A 24,219-nucleotide genomic window follows, 5' to 3' on the forward strand; every position below is an offset into this window, starting at 1 on the left:
ATCCTCACACCAGTAGAATTTCTATAGCTTGCCTGCCTAGCCCAGAATTCCTTAAGTGCACGTGAAGAGAACACACAATTTCTAAGACATGATGCTATCCTGGAGGAATCTTAGCCCTTAAAATGTTAAACAGTGAAACATGAGACATCCTCAAGTAGTGTGGGAACTACTGTCAGATTCATGGTCAAGGTGGCCTGGGCTTTGACAGCAGGGGCTGGGGGGATGACTATAGGCTGGGGTGACTGTGCTGGTGTCTGAGAGAAGGAAGAAGGTGTCTCCCCAGTGCCTTCCATTTGGGGCTGGTCTCATACTAATTCCTCAGTAAATATTTTTGACAGGCACTGAATGTCTCACTTGCTTCTTACTGTGAAAATGCGGTAGCTCTGTGATTGTATCCGTCAGAATCTGCATCCGCCTGCCAGTAACAGAGACCAGAAAGAACAGTGGCCTGTACAAGGCTGACGAGGTGGGTGGTCTGGAGCAAAGTCGCCAAAGACCCAGGCTTCTGCCGACTTTCTTCTCCACAGCCCTTTAGCCCTTCATATGCGGTGCCCATTCTCAACGTTATGTTGTCCCAGATGGTTGCTGGAGCCCTGAACATCACATCGTGGTCCAGGGAAGAAGCAAAAGGAGAAAGAGTAAAGGGCATAAAGGACACATACTACCTGTAAGTTACTTCTTAAGGGGCTTCCCTGGAAGTCCCCCCCAAAAAAGACTCTGCTTACACCTCATTGGCACCCCTGCCTGCAAAGAGGCTGGAAAGTATGGTCGTGAAGCCAGATGCGTTGGCTCCTGAAAGAACACCAAGGCTCTGTTACTAAGGAAGGAAGAGGAAATGGACAGGCCACCAGGAGTCTCTGCCCTAGTGGTCAAGAGTGTGGGGCTGGAGGCAAACGTCATTCTGCCCCCAAGTAGCTGAGTGACTTTGGGAACATCACGTAGCCTCCCACAGCCCAGCCCATCCATCTGCACGATGGGGACAATAGCAAAGCCACCTCTTGAGGTGATTAAATGAGGAGAGCTTCTGGGGTGGTCCTCACAGCACTAGGCACGCCCTTAACGCAGGGAAGTCACCTCCTTTCCCAGTATGGACTCGGCAGGCAGCCTGAAATAGCTTTCCTTTTCTCCCGCTCTTACCCTCACATATGCTCTTCTGTATCTCCCTTTTCTGTCCTGCATTGACCCCGCCAGCTGATCCCACAGCTTCTGGGTCACCTCCGGGTGTGAAACACTCATCTTGCACAGTCCAATTCAATCTGGTTCAAAACTTTCATCTTGTTTCCTATTTAAGCCTCACCCCCCAGCCCCCCATGGCAGAGGCTGTCAGTGCACCCTTCCTTCTGGCACAGGCTGGGTGCCCGAGGACTTCCCCTCTGTGCACATGACACCACCAGATGTGGGCCCAGCCCTCAATGAGTGACAGAGGGAGGTGCGGGATGAAAGCCCACTCGACCCCTGGTGGACAGCTCGGGAGAAGGTTAGCCATGTGGCCCACAGCAGGAACCACTAAATGTGGCACATTTGATTGGCTCCCTTTCCCTGATAGTCTCAGTTCCCACTTGCTTGGCAGCTTCCTGGGACCACATATCAAGTACACTGAATTCTTGTCCCCGTTGTGCCCCCTCTGGCCGACCCCCCTTGTCTTACTCAGGTCCCCACAGTGGGGGAGGCACCAGCACTGGTGAGAACAGCCCGCTCTCATCTCCCACGTCCCTCTTCTGTGCTCCGGCTCCTTCTGTGATGAGCAGGGAGAGGAAGGCAGTCTTTTCCCCTCACCAAGGCTGCGGAAGCCCTCTCGTCCCCATCAAACCCCTACGGGTGCAACTGAGTATTGTAGGGTTTCATGGGGAGGACGTCAGGGAGCCGCTGCCCTGTCCTCTGATGTGGGCGATGCCCTCTAGCTGACCTCTTCCAACACCCCTCGAAGTCGTCCCCCCCCTTCCCCATGCTCCTTCTGCACAGCCTCTTGTTGCCAAGTCCCCTCAGTGGCAGGCAGTCTCCTTGGATGAGCACTGCTGAGAATACCCCAGCCCGCCTGCCTTCTGCAGCATCCTCTGGGCCCCGCGGAAGCATATGCGTCCTTGCCACATCAGTGGTACAAAGTGCCTACAACCGTACGGCCCCCTTTCACTACAGCCGCCAGGACAGGCTGCTCCGCTGGCCCCTCACCTTCAGAATGTCTAGATGAGGAGCTGGATGCAGTTTCTCTGCTGCTGTATATTCCCAAACTCCCAGGGACACTTTCCAAGCTGTCCATGAATTCTTCCACTGGCAGCCCCAGAGGACCCGCAGGTTTCATCAGCTCAGCCAGTGTCCTGCCCAAGAGCAAGATGCTTGCCTCCCTCTCTCTATACAGAGTTCGCTTAGTGTCGTCAACCAGGTGAAGCCCCCCAAGGAAGAGGGAAAAGAAACTGATGTGTCATCCCCACCGGACTCCTACAGATTCCTCAGATCTATCTCTTCACACCAGGGAGGGGAGGGTGGCAGTGAAGGCGGCCAGAGCATTTCTGCCACCTCTTAGTAAGCCCTGGGGAAGGAGTCTGCTGGCAACTTTGCTGCTCTCAGGGCTGTGGAAGTTCTCAGGGCTGATAGTCCTGAGCTTGGGGCTCTAACCAGAGTCCTGAGGTAACAGGATAAGTCCCAACCAATGTTCCACAATTCTATCTGTTATTATTATTGTGATTGTGACTTTCACAGCTACATTGAGCATATTTCATTCACGGTGGCCCTCTTCCAGGCAGTCCTCCTGACTTAGGCACTTGTGGAAACACGATCACTTGCTTCTTACCTCAGTGGCTGCACACTCTAATTTCCTGATGTTCCCCAGAAACTTACTCAGCTTCCAAGCCTGAGCTTCCCAACCCAGGCTGGCCCTAGAAACTCCTGTGGTCTGGCCAGAGCAGGGGCCTGGAAACAAGTCCTGAGAATTTGCTCCAGTGATATCGCCTTTAGGAATGTATGTGTGTGTGTGTTTCTATATGCTCGCATCTATGTATGGAGATGATCTCTGGAATCTGTAATGGGAAGGGAATTGGGTGTTTGGGGATGGAAGTGTAAGATTTATATTAATAACGAGTCAGCACTGTGCTAAACACTTTACATATAGTACTTCACTTAGTTATCATAACAACCCTCTGCAGTAGGTATTATTATTATGCTTATTTTACAGATGAGGAAGCTTTGTTCTAATTGTTTACTTTGGGCTCACATTACCTATTTAAATAAATAGAGATGAAGGGGAGAGGCAGACAGACAGCTAGACAGACTTAAGCTCTCCAGGTGAACCAATTTCACATCCCCAGTTGAAACCCTCCGCTCTGAGGGTACCATTCCCACCTCATTAAGAGCCAAGGTTTTCCAGAAGACTCCGGAGGGTGGAGCGGGAGGTGAGAGGACCCCTTAGCCAAGACTTCTGCCCACCTGTGCTTAGAGCTGAATTCCAAGTGGCTGAGCGCTAATGAGGCCTGGCCCAGCAGCTGGAGTTATCTCATTCTTGTTCCGTCTCAATAAATCGCTGTCTCCCTGATGAATGGTTCGGGGATGAGATCTGAGTCACTCTGTACAATGCTTAAGAGGAGACGGGCCACCAAAAGAGGCTCGAAGGTGTCAGATGAGCTCAGTGCATGTTAATGGGCCATGGGAGCGGGTGGGAGGGGTCTGGGCTCCGCTGTAACATGGTTTCCTCCCAGGAATGAGGAAAGCACCTGTACATCAAGGTAACTTCACTCGATTACAGCTGAAAACCAGTGAGATCACACCTGTAAACTCCTTCCAGATCCTCCGAGAGGGAAACACCCTCCTGTTTGTGATTAATTCCAAGCTTGCAAACTCTTTTCCCTCTAATCCAGCCTTCCTTCAGAGCCCCCCACAGAACCAGGTGCATGAAGTCGGTAAATGGTTCCTCTTGCCCGAAAATAAGCATTACTCGCTTGGGTATAATGGGTAAAGTGAGGTTCCATTATGGCTACGTGACCTTCAGTATTTCAGGACATTTCTGGACTCGGGTTGTCCTCCTCCCTCTCTCTGCATCTCTCAGCTCCACTTTCCTCTGTTCCGACCCAGTTCTGAGCAAGCTCTTCCATAGAGGGGGCAAGGTGATTGCCTGCCTGGAACACCAAGTCTCCATCCCACTCTTCAGCGGCCCCATTGTCTCAATAAACATCCCTGGATGGTTGCTCACTGGCTGGCTGGGGTCAGACCACCAAACCTGGACCATCCACAGGTGGAATAGAAAGGTCTCCTTAGACCCAGTAAGCCAATCACACATCCAGCCCTAGAGCCCAGGAGGGGGGTGTCTGTCCCACTCAATCACAGGGGCCAAGGCAGGTGGGGAAGAGTTCACTGAGGAAATGCATTGTGGCCCCAGAACTGTCACAGGCTATGTATAAAATCACAAAATGGTAGAAATACAAGAAACTTTGGAGAATTTCTCATCCCACCTCCTCATTTTACAAATGAGGAAGCCAAGTCCCAGGGAGGCCACCCTGGACACTGCGATAGAGCTGGGTCAGACTCTCGCCCGGTCTCTTGACTCCAGGGCCACAAGAATGGTGTCAGCAGAGACCAAGTGCGGGGAGCATGCACCCTGCACCCCTCACCGCCCTGAGAGCACTTTTAAAAAAATGTATTTATTTATTTATTCATTTTTGCCTGCGTTGGGTCTTCATTGCTGCACGCGGGCTTTCTCTAGTTGCCGCGAGCGGGGGCTACTCTTTGTTGTGGTGCGCGGGCTTCTCATTGTGGTGGCTTCTCTTGTTGTGGAGCACAGGCTCTCACCCGCGGGCTTCCGTAATCGTGGCATGCGGGCTCAGTAGTTGTGGCTCACGGGCTCTAGAGCACAGTCTCAGTAGTTGTGGCGCACAGGCTTAGCTGCTCTGCAGCATGTGGGATCTTCCCAGACCAGGGCTCGAAGCCATGTCCCCTGCACTGGCAGGTGGATTCTTAACCACTGCACCACCAGTGAAGTCCAAGAGCACATTTTTAAAAAAGTTTTCTTAGAAATTGTGAGAGATTCAATATCCTGGCTTACATTGTACTATAGTTTTGCAAAATGCTTGTCATTGGAAGAAAAGGGATAAAGGGTGCACAGAGTCCCTCTGTTTTATTTCTTACAACTGCAGGGAATCTACAATTATCTTAATAAAAATTTTAGTTAAAAATCTGTTAGAGGGGAACTTCCCTGGTGGTGCAGTGGTTAAGAATCCGCCTGCCAGTGCAGGGGACACAGGTTCAAGCCCTGGTCCGGGAAGATCCCACATGCCGCGGAGCAGCTAAGCCCATGAACCACAACTACTGAGCCCTTGCCACAACTACTGAAGCCCACACACCTAGAACCCATGCTCTACAACAAGAGAAGCCACCGCAATAAGAATCCCACGCACCACAACGAAGAGTAGCCCTGCTCGCCGCAACTAAAGAAAGCCCGCATGCAGCAACGAAGACCCAATGCAGCCAAAAATAAATTAATTAATCAATTTAAAACAATCTGTTAGTGGAATTTTAAAATGGCGTGAAATTCTGTATCTAGTCAAGACAGTGCTTGTTGTGTTTAACTCAACAAACCTCTGAACCAAATAGAGAAATATAGAACAATGATAGGAAAAGCACTAAAATATATACATTATTTTATAGCCCCACTAAAAATCAAAGTAAACATCTCCCTAGGTAAGATCAGAAGTGGACAGAAGCACTCTGCCACAAGGGGATGGGATGGGGGCTTTGTTGAAGCCATGGGTCTACTGCATTCTGGGACTAGGGGTGGGTAGAGCCAGCTGGGAACTCAGCCCCTATGTAGGAACAGGGACCAGACTGGCTTAGGTTAGGGCAGAGTACAGAGAGGCTGTATCAGGCTTCTCTCATCCACGATGGGTCATAATTCTACACCCACAGAGCTGGTATGGATAACAAAATATTAACAGGATAGCTGGAGAAACAGAGACAACCTACACTCACTGGCTGCAAACAGCACCTGCAAAATCCATGCAGGAAGAGAGGTCAAAGTGGCCAATGTAAGAGCTGATTCTGAACTGCCTGACCTGGAGGGATGAATACAGGGGAGGGAAAACACACACACACACACACACACACACACACACACACACACACACATTTCACTTTCCTTCCCTCCCCTTCTCCTGCTTCCCGTTGGCTCTGGTTTCTGCACTTCATCGAGGAGTAGATAAAATTCAGTCCATCCAAGGCAGCCAGCATTTCTGCCCCCAGAGGTTAAAAACAATGTAAGGTTCTTTTGTCACTGTCTCGGACACCTCTATACCTCTTCCTCTGAGAAATCCTTTAGAAAAAGATGTGTTACAAGGTCCTTGGAATTTCCAAACTGCTATTTTTCTCTAGAAGTTAATTGGTCTGGCCCTCCTGCCCCTGTGCACTCAAAGCCCCCAGAAGGGCACAAAGAACCATCCTCCAAAGCCTCGGATTCGGTCCCCTCTGAGGAGTTTCATCACTAAGAATGTGCCTCATTTGTACTGTGTGTCCCAAATTCATTTGGCCATAAAGCAAAGCAGGAGTTTTCTCCTCATCTGAAAAAATTGAACAAGCATAAGGACAGAGAGGTCAAGAGTGTTCGCTGAGGTCGCACAGCCTGTCAGTCAAAGTTTTCTGGGAACAGAGTCCGCTGCCCAACATGCTTTCCCCCACACCTCAAGGCCACCTTTTGACACTTTGAATACAGAGTATCAAACAGAAAGCTGCAACCCATTTTCCTTAAATTCCGGCTAAAGTCGAGAAAATCTCAACTGTTCAGTATACCATAATTAGAGGATACTTTGGTTTCACACTGCTTAGCACAACTCCGAGATTCAGATAAATACTGTGTTAAAAATTTTCATGAACTATGAATTGGAAGTGACCTGGGACATATAATCTAAGGCCTTCACTTCTCAGGTAGGAAAACTGAGGTACAAGGGAGGGAAGGAATTTGATCTAGTCAGGGTCACAGCCCAGGGCTCATAACCATGGCCCCCAGCATTTACTGAGCACTCACCTCATAGCTATTGGTGCACAGCCGTTACCTGACCTAATCTCCACACAGCAGCATACAGTGGATACCATTAAATACATCCTCATCTTACAGACGAGGATGTAGAGGCTGAGAGAGGTCAGGTAACTAGCTCACGGCCACACAGTTGGTGAGTAGCAGTATCTAGAGTTGAGGCCAGGTTGAGCTAATTTCAAAGGCCACTGGTCAAGACCACACAGTGCCACCCTAACCTTACCCAGTAGTAACATGGCTCCAGGAAGTGTTTAGCATGAGACAGATTTCATTTTGTACCCTGGCTCTACCACTTCCTGCCAGACAGCATTTAACTCCTTAACCTCTTTGAAATTCAGTTTCTTCTTCTGTGAAAATGAGCATTATAATAGCACTTACCTTGCAGAGTTATTGTGAGGACTGAGATAACAACCTATGGAAATCACCTAGCCCAGGTCTTGGCCATAGTAGATAAAGTTTGTTCTCTTGTTTACCGATTAAATGCGTGTTTGTGCGTGTGTGTGTGTGTGTGTGTGTGTGTGTGTGTGTGTGTGAGCACGCATCCCTCATGTGGTAACCAGCCTCCAAAGTAACTCCCAATGATCCCCGCCTCCTGATGTTCACATCCTGGTGTATTCTCGCACCAAACTGTACCTGAGTCAGTCTGTGTGACCAACAGAACATAGCAGAAGTGACGTATGTCATTTCCAAGAATAGGTTATGAAACACGAAGACTCCCATCTTGGTCAGTTTATCCAGCTAGCTTGGGGATGCCAGCAGCCACGCCATGAAAGGTTCTGTGGTACGGAGCACACAGCATGGAACTGAGGCCTCTGGCTAACAGCTAGCAAGGAACCGAGGCCATCCAACAACCACATGAGTGACCTTGGAAAGGGATCCTTCAGCCCCAGTCCAGCATTCAGATGACAGCAGCCTCAGTGGACAACTTGACCAGAGTCTCTTGAGAAATCCTCAGCCAGGACCACCCAAATAAGCCAATCCTGGATTCTTGACCCTCAGAAGATGTGTGAAATAATAAATGTTTGTTGACTTAAGTTTTGAAGTTATTTGTTACACAGAAATAGACAGCTAATGCACCCTCACTTGATGTGGGTGGGGATGGGGTGGAGGGTCTGTAAGGTTGTGATGACAGATCTTTTGGAGTGTCAGGCTGAGCCCAGAGGAGTTATTGCAGGCCTGACCAAGGTTCTTCAAAGACCCGTAACTGCTTGATTAAGATTTGTCCCACTTAACCCTCCATGTACATCTTCCCCTTGGCCTGCTTCACTGGGTTTGTGTTTAGAAGTTTCTTTTAATTGTCTTGAAACAGAACCCCGTTCCAAGCCATCAAGCAACAAAAATAAAGGTGTTTGTCGTAGGGGGAAATAAAAGCATTCTTTTCATTTACACGTCAGCCGTGGAGAACAACATGGAAGTGTTTTGCAAGTTTTCTTGAATCTGGGTTTCTGCTTTGATTTTTTTAAAGTGCAAATCAGCATCCAAGCCCAAATCTTGGGGTGGCAGAGAAATTTAATTAGATGGTAGGATGTTTTACATACATTTGTTTTTTCTGTTGTTTTCTTAAGGCTGACAGGATCACCCATCTGCTTAAAATATAATTGAGTAGGGAAGTGAGGAGAGAAAAAAAGACCTAATCTGAAATTTTAGTTCCAAACCAGAAACCTATGGGTAACTAATGATACTGACCTTGAACTGGGGTTTCTTTGTAAGCCAAAGATGACTGTGTATTAGTGAGAAGACTGTACTATCAGCTTCCAGCCTACAATAGTCATGAGGGATATTCACAAATATTCTGATCCTCCTTTTGGGCACAGGATAGGATTGCAATTGCAATTCTCTCTGCCCTTTAGAGTTATGCAGAGCCATGTGAGTTGCTCTCGCCAAGAAAATGTGAGCAGAGACGGTGTGTGCCACTTTCAGGTGGAAACTTTAAGAGACAGCCCTCCATTCCCTTCCTTCTGCTACAGAGATCATGGAAGCATCTGTTGAGATGGTACCATGGTCAGCCTGGCTCTCTGACCCCTGATAAGCAGAGCGTCTCAGCCAGCCCACATTGAACATATAATAGAAACAATAAATGCATTTTTGTTCAGTTAAGCTACTGAGATTTGGGGTGGTGGTGGTGTTTGTTACACACCATTATCCAGCCTGCCTGACTAATACATAGACTTAGAAACTAAGTCCATGACTTGTTCAGTCCTTATTCATTCAGTGAACATTAACCAAGCCTTAACTCTGTACTAAACATCTGGTTAGATCCTGGAGGCAGCACCTAGGACAGTATCAGGCACCCAGCACTGGTACAATAAATATTAGTTGAATAAATAATCATAATAATTAATATTATCAGCATAAGTCTTGGTGTATAATAAGTGCACAAGAAATAATATATGCACTTAATTTTTTCAACAACTCTAGGAGATGAATACTACCACTGTGTTCATTCTTACATATAAGAAACAGGATTTAAAGAGGATAAGTCACTCACTGTAAACTACACAACCAATAAGTTGCACAGCTAGCCTTTATAACCAGGTTATCTCTAAATCCATCATTTGTGCTCTTAGACATTATACTATGCTGTCTCTAAACAAGTGAATGAATAAATGAGAATAGGATGAAGTATCTGTCTTTGAAGACTTTACAATACAGTGGAGAGACTCATGTGTACAATTACAATTACAAGTAATCTGAGCCTGGTAGAACTGGGAAAGGTTTACCAAGAAAATGACATTTGAGCTGGGTATTGAAAGAGAAGTTCAGACAAGCTAACAGACAAGGAGGAAAGGGCATTCCTGGCTAAGGGAATGGCATTTTCAAGGGCATGATGGGCAGTGCCACCACGAGGAAATAGGCTACATTACAGGAAGGATAAATACCCTTTTGTCATTCCCTATAATCCATACCTGATCTGAGAGAGTCCTCAATTGTGACAAAACAGCCTGTAGTGGGAGGAGGAAAGTAGGCACCGTGCTGGCTGACTGCCTTTCAATGCCACCATCCATTTATGAGGGTTTATTGAGCCTCACCACCAAGCCTGGTGCTGTGGTGGCCCTGGGGCTACAGCAGTGAGTAGTTGGGCTTTGCAGACCTGAGCTGTAGGCTTCAGAGTCCAGTCCTCATCCAGAATAAGCTGCACAGGCCAGACAAGGCTCAAGAAAAAATCCTCACCAGCCAAATGACATTTGGGAGGATTTTGAACTAGTGGCTAAACCCCTGGGACATAAGTTCACCCCCTTCTAAGGCAGCCTTTGTCCTGGTGGGCAGTCACCACGTCAAGTTGCTTAACTGGCTCGAAATGTCCAAGAGAGGCTGGGCCAGAAGATGCTTTATCCAAAGACACACTCACTTGCCTTGTCTTTCCTGGCCTCTGGGTGCTTGCATCATTATTGCACTAACAATAATGAGAGTTTCATTTTTTTAAAAATCCCACAGCATAATATGGGGGTAGCAGTGTTTGAGGGCTGGCTGAAAGGGCTTCAGAGGCTTGTAAGAGGATCAGGTCTCCCAGAAGCTCATGTCTGCTTGGCTCTGCTTCAAAGGCCACTAAATTCCTGCCAGAATTAAGGAGAAAGATTCCTCAAAATCCTTTTCACTCAAGGTGTGCAAGACAAGAATTAGATCCATCACTTACAACCTGACTTACTATCTATCATTCTCTCTTTCCTGTGGATTGAGCTGGCTCAGGGATGTTCTGCCTGGCTGCAGAGGGATGGACTAGGTGGGCTTAAAATCTGCATCAGCAGAACCAAAAGGTCAAAGTTGCAGACCTCCAAGTGACTGGACTGACCCCTCAGAAACAGACCAATTTGCCACAAATCAGCTATTCAGAAGCTAACTTGCAAAATGGCCAGTTTTCCAAAAGACTAATAAAGTAAGAAAAATTCACCAAGTTGGGATTTTTTCCCTAGATGTTCCTGCCTCTCACACTGCTTCTGCTCTTCAAATATTTGCCTTAAAATTTTTCTCAAAGTAATCAGTCAATCGATTGGACACTCAGTGAACTTGTCATTGAGTGAATTGATTCTCAAGTTGACCCATTATTGGCAAATTTATCTCTAAGAGCCCCCTGACCTGGTGCACACACAGGCTTCTGAAGAGATCCTCGCTCCCCCAATCAGAGTTTGAGAACATCAGTAGGAGAAGTTCCCACAATCTTCATCCACCTAGCCAGAAGCACTTTGTGTCTGAATATGGGAGAGTTGCCATCATCCCCCACAGGGCCACAACATCCCTCCCCAGCATGGGAGGGAGGCTTTAGTGCTGAAAACTTGCCCGATGTTTGTTTACTGAAATTTGGGCACTTTCTCTGACCTCGCTGGAAAGTCATTACGGAAGATCAGGCTCTTGGCAGATGCGCACATTACAAGTGACATGCTTTAAAAATACGTCGTGTAAATCAAATGTTGCCATAAAATGGAAATTGCAGCCACAAATTGCATCTTTATTACAACAGTGTCTGATAAATGAGGTGACGTTGATACTATATAACAGGTAACCTGAGAAGTAGAAAGTTACATGTAGAGCATAAAAGATAATTATTTTTCAATCCGCAGTAATACAATATCTCTTATTTTTGCCATCACAGAATCCTATATCAAACCTGGAAAGATTTTAAGGCCATTATCCAAGCCCTTCATTTTACAGATGGGGAGGCTGAGGCTGACCAGGGGATGAGATCTGCTCAAGGTCACTTGGAGAGAGCCTGGCAGAGTCACTGTTTTGATGTTCACCACCAGGAGGAGGTTCCTTGGCTCTGTCCACTTTCTTTACTGAGTCTGTGAAGACAGGAAATCTCGTGAGTCTTTTCCACAGAAGGGTCTGGGGTGAGGGAGGGGGGATTGGGGGAAACAAGGCAGGAGATACATGGCCCCTGTAGTAGAAGCTCGCATGCAGCACAGAGGAGAGACGAGGCTTAAGCCTTGCTTCTGTGACCTTGGTCAAGTCATTCAGTCTCACTGAGTTTCCATTTCTTAGTTTGCAAGATGAACCTGATTTCACCTACCCATCTCACAAAGGTATCATGGAGAATTAAATGAGACATTCTAGGTAAGATAATTAAACAAAGCATTTGACCTATCGAGAGCCAAATTCATGCCATTTTGAACCAGGCTCTACAAAAGGGCCAGCACTGCAGAGAGAGCGAGTGTCGTCGCAGGTCAGGGTCAGACCAAGGGATCACTGTACTCAACAGCTGTATCCTCCAGCCATTGCCCCCGGTGTGTCTCCCCAGAACCTGTGCAGCTCTGCCCCCTCATGCACCCACAGTAACATGATCACTCTTTCCTCCAATTTAGTTACTTGCAATTCCAAAGAACTTCTGATTCCAGAATTTGGAATTCTAAGTCAATTCAGTGGTCCAAGCACACACCTCTAAAATTCTGCCATCACTAATCCCATCTCCCAGAAGATAAGCTGCCTGAGGACTGGTGTTTTGATCCTTCATTTCACAAGTTCTGGACATTAATGGAGCACCTTCTTTACGCCAGACCTGAACTAGGCATTGTCAATGCCATAACACACGAGGAACACAACAGAAAAACTCCTGCCGTAATAGGCTAAGACATGCAATTAAGAAGTAGAACAGTAGAAAAGAAAACCGTGATGATGTCAAGGAAATACATACATTGACTGAGGACGTGCATGGCACACGATCGGGTGGCGTTCAGCTGGTACGCACAGATGCAGCTGTCCCAGTGGTGTATGGCTAACATCTGTTTGGATTAACCAGTGATTGTGCCAACGCTGTGGTTAGAAAACTTTAATGCCACCGCTGGTGTGTGGTGTGTCATGAGATAGTCAAGGAAGGCGTCTCCAAAAGCACAGTATTGAGCCAGATCTGAATCGTGAGACATCGGTCATGAGTAGATCATAGAGAAGAGTGCTCCAGGAGAGAGTACAAGCATGTGCAAAAGACCTGTGGCAGGAAGAAGCTTGGAGTATGAGAGAACCAGAAAGAAGGCAGCCAGGGTGACTAAAGTACAGCAATCATCCAGGTTGGCAAGGTAGGTGTGAGCCATGTACAGAATTGGGGGGTTAGTCTAAGTGTGATGGGATTTACATTTTCTTTTTTTTTTTTTTTAATATTTATTTATTTATTTATTTATGGCTGTGCTGGGTCTTTGTTTCTGTGCGAGGGCTCTCTTCTAGTTGTGGCAAGTGGGGGCCACTCTTCATCGCGGTGTGCAGACCTCTCACTATCGCAGCCTATCTTGTTGCGGAGCACGGGCTCCAGACGCGCAGGCTCAGTAATTGTGGCTCACGGGCCCAGTCGCTCCGCGGCACGTGGGATCCTCCCAGACCAGGGCTCGAACCCGTGTCCCCCGCATTGGCAGGCAGACTCTCAACCACTGCGCCACCAGGGAAGCCCATACATTTTCATTTTTAAAGGAGCAGCCTGGCTGCCTTTGTAGAGGTCACTGTGTATCCTCAGTGCCTAGAATCATGTCTACCACACAGTAGGTGTTGAATAACCTACTACCAAACCTAAGAACGAAAATACCTATACCCTCTCAGGTGCCAAATGAGGCCACACCCCATCCGAGCTTAGCTTTTTTTAGATCCTCTCTCTGTGGCCACTACTGAGCAAGAATAAAGTGTTCTTAGCTGCTGCTGGTGCTTGAGCTGTTGCCATGAGCCCCAGCTCATGGACCCTTGAGGCAGACTCAGGTCCCTGCATAGCAGAGATCCTTGCTGAGCACCTTGTACTGCTTCCAGGCAGAAATGAGCATCTTACACCTTCCTCACTCACAAACTTTAGCACATAGAAGCCCATGCTGAGGAGCTCCTATTTTTCAGTGGGTCTTTCTGCTATAATGGAAAAATTGGATTGTCATTCAAGAAAAGTTCTGTTTGGCATTGTCATTAGCACCTCTGATTTTGCAATCTGGGGTTTGTATGTGATTTTCTCATTTTGCAGATTGTACTGTTGCTTGTCAACAGTGTTTTTCATTGCTTCTCTGAAGTAACTTTTCTTCTCTCCCCAGTTCCCCCACCCCCATCCCTTCTCAACATTCCAGAGGGAAGGTCTTTGTAATCCTGCTGGGTCAGTGGGAAACCCTCTGAAAGGAGGCAGGGAGTGCACAGGAGTCTACACTGAGGCCTTCAGAAAGGTCTAGCGCCATCTGTACTGACATTGTTGGATGTCCAACCAATATCCCTTCCCCTCTTCTCCTTCCTAACAGAATTCAGTTTGTTTGGGTGTGCATGCAGCCAAGTGCTTCTTGTGAGACTAATCCCACCACCAGCTCCAGAGATGAGCCTGATTGTTTTCAAAGTAATCCCAAACCCCCTGCAATGATTGGCTTATGAATGGTCATGTGCCCAAATTTGAGCCAATGAAAGGAAAAGAGGAGCTTAGGAGAGAACTTTATCTATTCAACAGATATTTATTATGTGCCTGCTATGTTCCAGACACTGCTGTATGTGTGATGGGCATACAAAACTCATGAAATTAAAAAAATAAATCACTGCCTTTGGGAGGGGCACACATAAAATAAAGCATAATATATATACACATAATACTTGGCAGTGATGAGTGAAGCAAGGGGATCTAAAGCAGGGAAGACGAGAGAGAGAGAGTCCAGGGGCGGCATTTTTAAATGAGGTCCTTTGGGAAGGCCACTTGACAGAGGTGAGGGATTCATCCTAGTGAAGTTTGCAAAGAACACTCCAGGCAAAATGTCCTGAAGTGGGAATGGGCTTAGTGTGTTTGGGGAACAGCAAGGAAGCCCGTGTGGCTAGAGCAGAGTTGACAAAGGGGACAAGAGTAGGAGACGAAAGCAAAGACGTGATGCTTGGCCATAACCTGTTGGGCTCTACAGGTCTGAGAAGGACTCTGGCTTTTATATAGAGTGAGATGGGATACACCAGAGGGTTTTGAGCAGAAGTATGATTTGACTTAAATCCTTGTTTTAACAGGATTCCTTTGGAGAACAGACTGAGAGAAAGCAAAGACAAAAGCTGAAAGAGTCCTTCCTCCATATTCTGGAGGGGCTTCCAGAAGCTGCCTCTCCTCTCTTGTCCTTTGGTTTCATTGTGTGTAGATGTGAGAGGTAGCTGCGGCAGCCTCTTCATACCCACCTGAATATGACAACACTCCACAGAGTGACAGAGCCAGGAGAACTGTGGGGAAATGCAGCAGAACTGCAGAATCTGGTCAACTGTGAAGCTCACTTTGCACCTGAACTTCCATTTTGTGAGTCAATAAACATCCTTATTGTTTAAACCAAAGAGAGTTGGGTTCTCTGTTTCTTACACCCAAGAATCTTTCTAAAACTGATTCATCATCCAGCTTCACTGTCCTTCATCTACTCCAGGCATGCTGTGGCTTCCCAGACAGTCTTTACTTGGTTGTGTACAAGGTCTGAATTCAGGAAATGGTGTCACATTTTTCTCTGTGAAAAGCCCTTCCATGGAATTCTCTGAATTTGGATTCCATGAGCTGTCAGACTCATCACCTATTCCTCAGCATTTGTGTATTAATTCACTCAACATTTACTGAATCTTGTGCTGGACCTCACACTGTCCTATATGAGCAAGATCAATCCCAGCTCTCAAGGAGTTGAGAGTGTGTGGAAGAGACAGAGAACCGATGGTTACATGACACAGTATTAAGTGTTTAAAATGGATTTTCTTTAATGCAGTCCATGCATTAGTAAATACTTCACCCTCTCTGGGCCTCAGTTTGACCTTTTGTAAAATGACACTTTCCAACTCTGAAAGTCCATGGGTCTATGACTGATTGTAGCTTTCCTTTTTTTTTTTTTTTTTTTTTTTTTTTTAAAGGATTTTCTTATTTATTTATTTATTTATTTATTTATTTATTTATTTTTGGCTGTGTTGGGTCTTCGGTTCGTGCGAGGGCCTCCTCCAGTTGCGGCAAGCGGGGGCCACTCTTCATCGCGGTGCGGGGACCGCTCTTCATCGCGGTGCGCGGGCCTTTCTCTATCGCGGCCCCTCCCGTCACGGGGCACAGGCTCCAGACGCGCAGGCTCAGCAATTGTGGCTCACGGGCCCAGCTGCTCCGTGGCATGTGGGATCTTCCCAGACCAGGGCTCGAACCCGTGTCCCCTGCATTAGCAGGCAGACTCTCAACCACTGCGCCACCAGGGAAGCCCTGTAGCTTTCCTTTGATGTCAATCTCTAGAGTTAGATTTCTGTAACAGACAGAGAACCAGAGGTTGTGAAGAACCTCTCCATATTTTTTTACTCCTCCAGAGTAAAAACCACAATGACATGGCTCATGATGAAGTACATTTGGCAGTACCATGAGCCAAGTCAGGTACTTCCAGATATGCACAATAATTTTTTTCACTTTTAGTAATAAGTGTGGTTAACCCATAACAAAGATATTAGTCCTTTCCCCAGTATCAACATTTAATTTCCAGTTTTTCTACATTTCCCCCTTCTTAACCTCTTGCTTTCAGTGATATACCACTATGGTTAAGTCCACCTAGTTTGGAATCAGACTTTCTGTTTAGTACCCTCATTCTTTTTGATACCTGCATATCAATCAATTAATCCTTCTGACTTCCTCCCCCCACCCCCACTCCTTAAAATTCATCCCTGGTTTCAGTGAGACCACTTTTGGGATTTTATCCTAATATCTCTGGCAGGATACATAAAAGCCAGATAACAGGGGCCACTTCCTAGAGAGGACAAGGTAACTTATAGATCAAAATGGGATAGAAACTGACTTTTCACTATATCCTCCTTTTTTGTACCACTTGAACTTTGCTCCATGTCAATTTTTCAAATAAATAAGTGATTTAAAACATTAAACAAAACTCTTCTTTTTTTTTATAGTTACAATTTTTTTTTTCTGGTGATAAGACAGAGCTGCTCTTTTAGTGCAGGTATTTACAGCTGTAAACTTCCCTCTGAGAGGTGCTACTTTTGGTTCATACCTCTAACTATTTTCTAATTTCCCTTGTGATTTCTTTTTAGACCCAGTGGTTGATTAATTTTCACATTATTTGTGAATTTTCCAGTTTTCCTTCCATTTGTGACTCCTAGCTTCATTCCATTGTGGTTGCAGAAGACACCAGTCTTTTCAATGCATTAAGACTTGTTTTATGGCCTAACATGTGGTCTGTCCTGGAGAATGTGCACCTGAGAGCTTGGGTGGAGTGTTGTGTCTGTTGTTCATGTTGTTTCATTGTTGACTTTCTGTCCAAGTAAGATCCTGCAAGTCAAAAAGAAAAAAGTAAATGGATTAATGTCTCCATTCAAAGAGAAGAGACTGGCAGAATGGATGAAAAAAAAACACGATCCAACTACAGTAAGTTATTCACTGTAGACTCAGAAGTTGAAAGCAAAGGGATGTAAAAAAATCCCAAACAAATATTGATAGTAACCTAAAGAGATCTGGGTTAGCTATGCTGACATCAGAAAAACACTTCTAAATAGCATGTAGATCAAAGAAGAAATCTCAATATAAATTTTTAAATATTTTAACTAAATGAAAATGAAAATACAGCTTATCAAAATTTGTAGGTTGCAGAGAAAATGGTTCTTGGAGGGAAATGTATAGCAATGAATGCACATATTAGAAAAGAAGAAGGATCAAAAATCACTATTCTAAGCTTACACCCTAAGACACTAGAAAAAGAAGTGCAAATTAAATCTAAAGTAAGCAGAAAAAAATAATGAAAATTAGAGCAGGAATCAATGAAATTAAAAGCATGAAATCAATATAGAAAATCAACAAAACCAAAGCTGATTATTTGAAAAGATCAGTAAAATCAGTAAGCCTCTAGCTAGATTAATTAAAAAAGAGAGAAGATACAACTTACTAATATCATAAATGAATGAGTGGACATCACTATAAATCCTATGGACATTTAAAAGATAATAAAGGAATATTAAGAACAACTTTCTGTCCATAAATTTGATAACATAAAATTTGGACCAATTCCGTGAAAGACACAATCTGCCAATACTCACACAAGAATACGTAGAAAATCTGATTAGGTCTATATTTATTAAAGAAATTGAATCAATAACTAATAAACTTTAATTAATTAATAAACAGAAAATTAATTACAATTAATTAATAATCCAGGCCCAGATTGATTCACTGGTGAATTCCACCAAACATTTAGAAAGGGATTATACCAATTTTCTACAATCTCTTCCAGAAAATAGGAGCAGAAGGAATACTTCCTAACCCATTCTATGAGGCCAGCATTACCCTAATATCAAAACCAGACAAAGACATAAGAAAACTACAGACCAGACTCTCTCAAGAACATAGACACAAAAATCCTCAACAAAATATTAGCAAATTGAATCCAACAAATAAAAAGAATTAAACACCTAGACCAAGTGGGATTTATCCCACATATGCAAGAATTGTTCATCATTAGAAAATTAATTAATGTAATCTATTACATCAATAACTAAAAAAGAAAAATCACATGATCATATCAATAGATACAGAAGAAGCATTTGACAAAAATTCAACATCAATTCATGGTAAAAACTCTCAGAAAACTAGAAGTATAGGGGGAAACTTTCTTAACTTGACAAAGAACATCTACAAAAAACCTACCACTAACATCATACTTAATGATGAGAAACTTGAAGCTCTCCCACTAATAAAAGGAACAAAGCAAGAATGTATTCTATCATGACTGTTTTTCCACAATATACTGAAAGTCCTGATATTGCAATAAGACAAGAAAAGGAAACAAAAAGTACACAGAATGGGAAGGAAGAAATAAAACTGTCTTTGTTCACAGAACACAATCATCTAGGTAGAAAATTCAAAAGTTTCAATAACCAAAAAAAACTTCCTTGAACTAATAAGTGATTATAACAAGGTTAACATACAAAAGTTAATTGTGTTCCTACATACCAGCAATGAACAAGTAGAATTTGAAATTAATAACAAATTGCCATTTTCATTAGAGTCCCCAAAAATAAAATACTTAGGGATAAATCTAACAAAATATGTGCAATGTCTAAATGAGGAAAACTACAAAATTCTGATGAATGGAATTAAAGAGGAACTAAATAAATGGAGAGATATTCCAGGTCCATAAGAAGACTAAATATTGTCAAGATGTCATTTATTCCCAAATTGATCCATACGTTCAATGCAATACCAATCAAAACCCCAGCAAGTTATTTCATGGACACCAACAAACTGTTTCTAAATTTTATAAGACGAGGCAACTCAATATTAAAGAGAAGAACAAAATCAAATGATTGACACTACCCAACTTTAAGACTTACTATAAAACTACTACAATTAAGACAGTGTAAAAAATTAGACAAATAGATCAATGGAGCAGGATTGAAATCCCAGAAATAACCCACATAAACATAGTCAACTAATCTTTGACAAAGGAGCAAAGGCAATGCAATGGAGCAAAGGTAGTCTTTTCAACAAATGGTGCTGGAACAATTGGATATCCACATACATAAAAATGGATGTAGACACAGACCTTATACCCTTCACAAAAATTATCTCAAAGGGACCATAGACCTAAATGTAAAATACAAAACTCCTAGAAGAGGCTTCCCTGGTGGCGCAGTGGTTGAGAGTCCGCCTGCCAATGCAGGGGACACGGGTTCGAGCCCTGGTCTGGGAAGATCCCACATGCCGCGGAGCAACTAGGCCCGTGAGCCACAACTACTGAGCCTGTGCGTCTGGAGCCTGTGCTCCGCAACAAGAGAGGCCTCGATGGTGAGGGGCCCATGCACCGCGATGAAGAGTGGCCCCCGCTTGCCACAACTGGAGGAAGCCCTCGCACAGAAACAAGGACCCAACACAGCCATAAATAAATAAGTAAAATTAAAAAAAAAAAAAAAAAACTCCTAGAAGATAACATAAGAGAAAACCTAGATGATCTTGAGTATGGCAATGACATTTTAGATACAACACCAAAGACAAGGTCCATGAAAGAACCGATAAATAAGACCATTAAAATCAAAAACTTCTGCTCTGTGAAAGACAAGAGAACAAGAGAAGACAAGCCAGTCTGGGAGAAAATATTTTCAAAAGAAACATCTGATAAAAGACTTATCCTTTATGCACAAAGAACTCTTAAATCTCAACAAAAAGAAAATAAACAGCCCAATTAAAAAATGGGCCAAAGACTTTAGCAGACATCTTACCAAAGAAAATATACAGATGGAAAGTAAGCATATGAAAAGATGTTCAACATCACATGTCATTAGGGAACTGAAAATTTTTTTAATAATGAAATACTACTACACACATATTAGAATGGCCAAAATTGAAAACACTGACAACACTAGATGCTGGCAAGGATGTGGAGCAATAGGAACTCTCATTCATTGCTGGTAAAATGCAAAAATAGTACAGCCACTTTGGCAGACAATTTGACAGTTCCTTACAAAACTAAACATACTCTTACCATAGATCCAGTGATCATGCTCCTTGGTATTTCCCCAAATAAAATGAAAATTTATGTCCACACAGAAACCTGTACATGGAAGTTTATAGCAGTTTTATTCATAATTACCAAAACTTGGAAGCAACCTAGAAGTCCTTCAGTAGATGAATGGTTAAATAAACTGTGGTACATCCAGGCAATGGAATATCATTAATTGCTTAAAAAAAAAAAAAGAGCAATCAAGCCATGAAAAGACATGGAGGAACCTTAAATGTATATTACTGAGTGAGAGAAGTCAATCTGAAAAGGCTGCATACTCTCTGATTCCAACTACGTGCCATTCTGGAAAGGGCAAAACTATGAAGACAATAAAAAGATTAGTGGTTGCCAAGGGTTAGGAAGGAGGAAAGGAGCGATGAATAGGCAGAGCACAGAAGTTTTTATGGCAGGGAAACTATTCTGCATAATAATATAATGGTGGATACACGCCATTATACATTTGTCTAAACCCATAGAATGTACAACACCAAGAGTGAACCCCAAAGTAAACTATGGACTTTGGGTGATAATCACGTGTCAGTGTAGGTTCATCAAGTGTAACAAATGTACCACACTGGTACAGAATGTAGATAATGGGAGAGGTTGTGTAGGGACAGGGAATATATGGAAATTCTCAGTACTTCACACTCAATTTTTCTGTGAACTTAAAACTGCTCTAAAAAATGAACTTTATTAACTTTAAAAAAACACTAATAGGGCCACAAAAAGAACATTGTTTGTAATGCTAGGGATCCTGAATTCCACTCCTTACTGTGACCCCCCACGCCCACCTATCCAGGTCCTTGTGCAGAGACCCAGGTCCAAAGAGGTCATTCTGCTTTGGCCCAGGATGCAGTGACTGAGCAGAACTGGTTCCTTGTGTAAAATCAGGCACTTTGTTCTGATTGCCCACTCTTATAGCACACTTCCAGACTATTTTGCTTGTCTCTAAGTCCATAAAACACCAGCATTAAGATAATGAGGCTTAGGAGAATATAACTCCTTAAAAATGATGTAGCCTCTCAGAAACAGTCTTAATGGCAGGAATTTTTTAAAAAATTAACTTCAGTGCTCCAAGGCATCAGAGTTTATCTGGATTTTATGGCAATAGAGTCACCATCTCCTCTTGCACAGAACATAGAGGTTCAATAATAGAATCTCATGTTATTCAAGCACCATCATCATCATGGCCATCATCGTAATCATCATCATCATCCTAACATTTTGGAGCACTTATTATGTGCCAGGTGCAGTGTCAAGCATTTTGCATATATTATCTCATTTAATCTTCATAACAGCTCTATGACATACTTTGTGGGAAAGTGATGAAACTAGGATTACAGCCCAATCAATTCAATTTCAGAACAAATATTCTTAACCATGGAATCCCCAGGCCAAACTGAGAGCTACAATATCTGGCTTCCTGGGTCCTAGGGAAGGTCGTACTGGGAGCTCACTCGGGATCCTTCAGTCTGAGCACCCCTTTACATTCCAACAAAAATTTCAGCATACCTGGGAACACACAGGTTGAATCACCACACATGACCCCAAGCTTACTGGTGCCTGTTGGAGGTGAGAGACCCATCTGTGTCAGCTAAACAGAGAGAAGATGGAAGATGTATCTGTTTATTTTGATAAATGTAAATGAATTCTATTACTTGTCAAAATGTTATCAGGACCCCAGTGAAATGAGCTCTGAGTTTTTTTCCCCCTTTCAGGGTGAAGGGAGAGAAGTGGGAGAGAAATGAATGCTCAAGACAGATTGCTTTGATTTGAAATGAAAACAAACAACTTTAGAAAAAAAAAAGGCTTTCATTACGTTGGAGACCTTGGCATTCTTGCAGATACGTTCATGAATTAATCATTAAAATCCTGAAATGTGGAATAAATCATGTGGTTTTCAAGGCCAGACCACGATAAAGGGGGCCTCAAACAGTTATTAAGACACAGCACTCTAAGCTGCTACAGCCTAGAATGACTTTTCTCCAGGAATAAAGTGGGTGAGATGAGTGAGTATGTGTGTGTGTGTGTGTGTGTGTAAGGCAGCCCCAGGGTCCCAGGCTGGAACTGTGTGCAAACCAGCTCCAACCGTGTGTCACCACACATTAGCGCTATTTAATATCTGCTAATGGAATGGCTCTGTCTGGCGTCGACAGCAGGATCAAAAGAGGGCCATGCAGCTTTTACATTATTAGCACTAATTAGGTAAATCAAAGAGGAGGAGGGCAAAGAGACCAGAGACTGCATTAGAAGGAAAGCAAGGGGATCACTACCTACCTCGTAGTGTCAAGATCGAGGTACCAAACAGGCAATTAGTGCGGAAGACCCTTCCTGAGTGAGGAGAGAATGAGCAAGGCCCGCCCGGGGAAAAGGAGGATGGCTTCATTACAGTGACTCCCTAATTAAAATGTAAGGGTTGCTGATCATTGCATAATTAAATGTGGTGGCAGGCGGTAGCAGTCAGTTATCCAGGAGTTTCTGGGCTCATGTTACTAAAGCCCTCTTCATGGGCTCCTTCACCGCCCTCCAGCAAGAGAGTCCTGGAGCTGTCCGTGGTACTGACAGACGTCTGACTTCTAACAGGCCTGTTAGAGTGAAAGTGCTTCGAAGGGGCTTTTCTAACTGCCCCGTGACCGCTTTACCAGTCCTGAGAACCACTCTGATTTTCTCTGTAACCCATTTTCAAACTATTCAGGAAAAAGAAAATGGGAAGGTGGGATTGGAAAAGACACCAAGCTTAATTAACTCCCAGCCACTGCATTCTCTATATAAAGTTGCTGAAGCTCAGGTTGACTCCTGCTGGCGTAACCTTTACCTCTCTTCTGTTTTGCCTGCCAGGAGGAAACTCTCCTTCCTTAAGAGCTTGACTGGGAGCTAATCTCAGGTTTGACACGAAAACTAAGGCTACTGAGCACAGTGCCATATCTACTCAGAAATATTTGCAGGTGTGAGAGGGTAACAGCTTGGTGGATTAGATATATAGTTCCATACCAGGAAAGAAGCATCTTTCAGTATCAGAGGTTGAGTGTGATGAGTTCCTGGGGAAGTCATACTGGGAGGGCCTTATCTTCTTGGACCTTTAGGAGTGACTTGATTTTAATTTTTCCCCCTCAGGCTTTTTAATCTACTCTTTTCCATCTCTTTATCCTCTCCTGTTTCCTCTCTCTCTCCTCTTTATCCTCTTTCCTTTCTTCCATGTCTTCTCTCTCACATTTCTACTTCCTCTTCTCTTTCTTCCTCCCAGCTCTCTTCTTTCTCTGTGTCTATTTCTCCCTTCTTTCATGCCCCTGTGCTGGGTCCCACTATCATATTACTACTATAACTAGAACAAACGTGAAGTTTCCATTCACTCACTCTTTTGTCTTTATCTGTAGACTCCTTGGCTTAGCTCATTTTTATCAGAATGGCCCAAATTACAATTAGAATGGCCCAAATCTTGAACAAAGGCTGGAATGATCTTTGAAAGGAATCTAGATCCTCAGGAGCAATGACAGAAAGTAGACATATTAGTATGGGTCTGGCTGCAGTAACAAATAGACACAATCATGTAATGATTCAACACAATAGAATTTTATTTCTACTCGATAAAATAGAAATAAGCAGTCTATTTTATTTCTGATAAATAAAACACCACAGTCTAGGTCAGGGAGTGGTCTCTTCTCCTCACAGTTATTCAAAGACACAGGCTAAGAGTGGTTTTGACATCTTCAATGGATGGCTCCCAAGACATCCAAAAAAGGGAAACAAGTAAAGAGTGGGAGTGGGAGATTTGGGGGGCAGACCTGGGAGTGCCACACAACTGTA

General features: G+C 44.1%; 1 long non-coding RNA gene across 2 annotated transcripts in view; it reads right to left on the reverse strand.

Moving 5' to 3' along the window:
• Nucleotides 1-16,139: 16,139 nt before the first annotated feature.
• The window catches only part of LOC130705756 (uncharacterized), a 59,732-nt gene continuing 51,652 nt past the window's right edge, over nucleotides 16,140-24,219 (reverse strand). For both annotated transcript variants that reach the window (XR_009006148.1, XR_009006149.1), the window contains one exon: nucleotides 16,140-17,195. This is a non-coding gene — a long non-coding RNA (uncharacterized LOC130705756). The remainder of the gene's footprint in view (nucleotides 17,196-24,219) is intronic.

Source organism: Balaenoptera acutorostrata, chromosome 19 (genome assembly GCF_949987535.1).
Source record: "Balaenoptera acutorostrata chromosome 19, mBalAcu1.1, whole genome shotgun sequence".
Classification (NCBI taxonomy): domain Eukaryota; kingdom Metazoa; phylum Chordata; class Mammalia; order Artiodactyla; family Balaenopteridae; genus Balaenoptera; species Balaenoptera acutorostrata.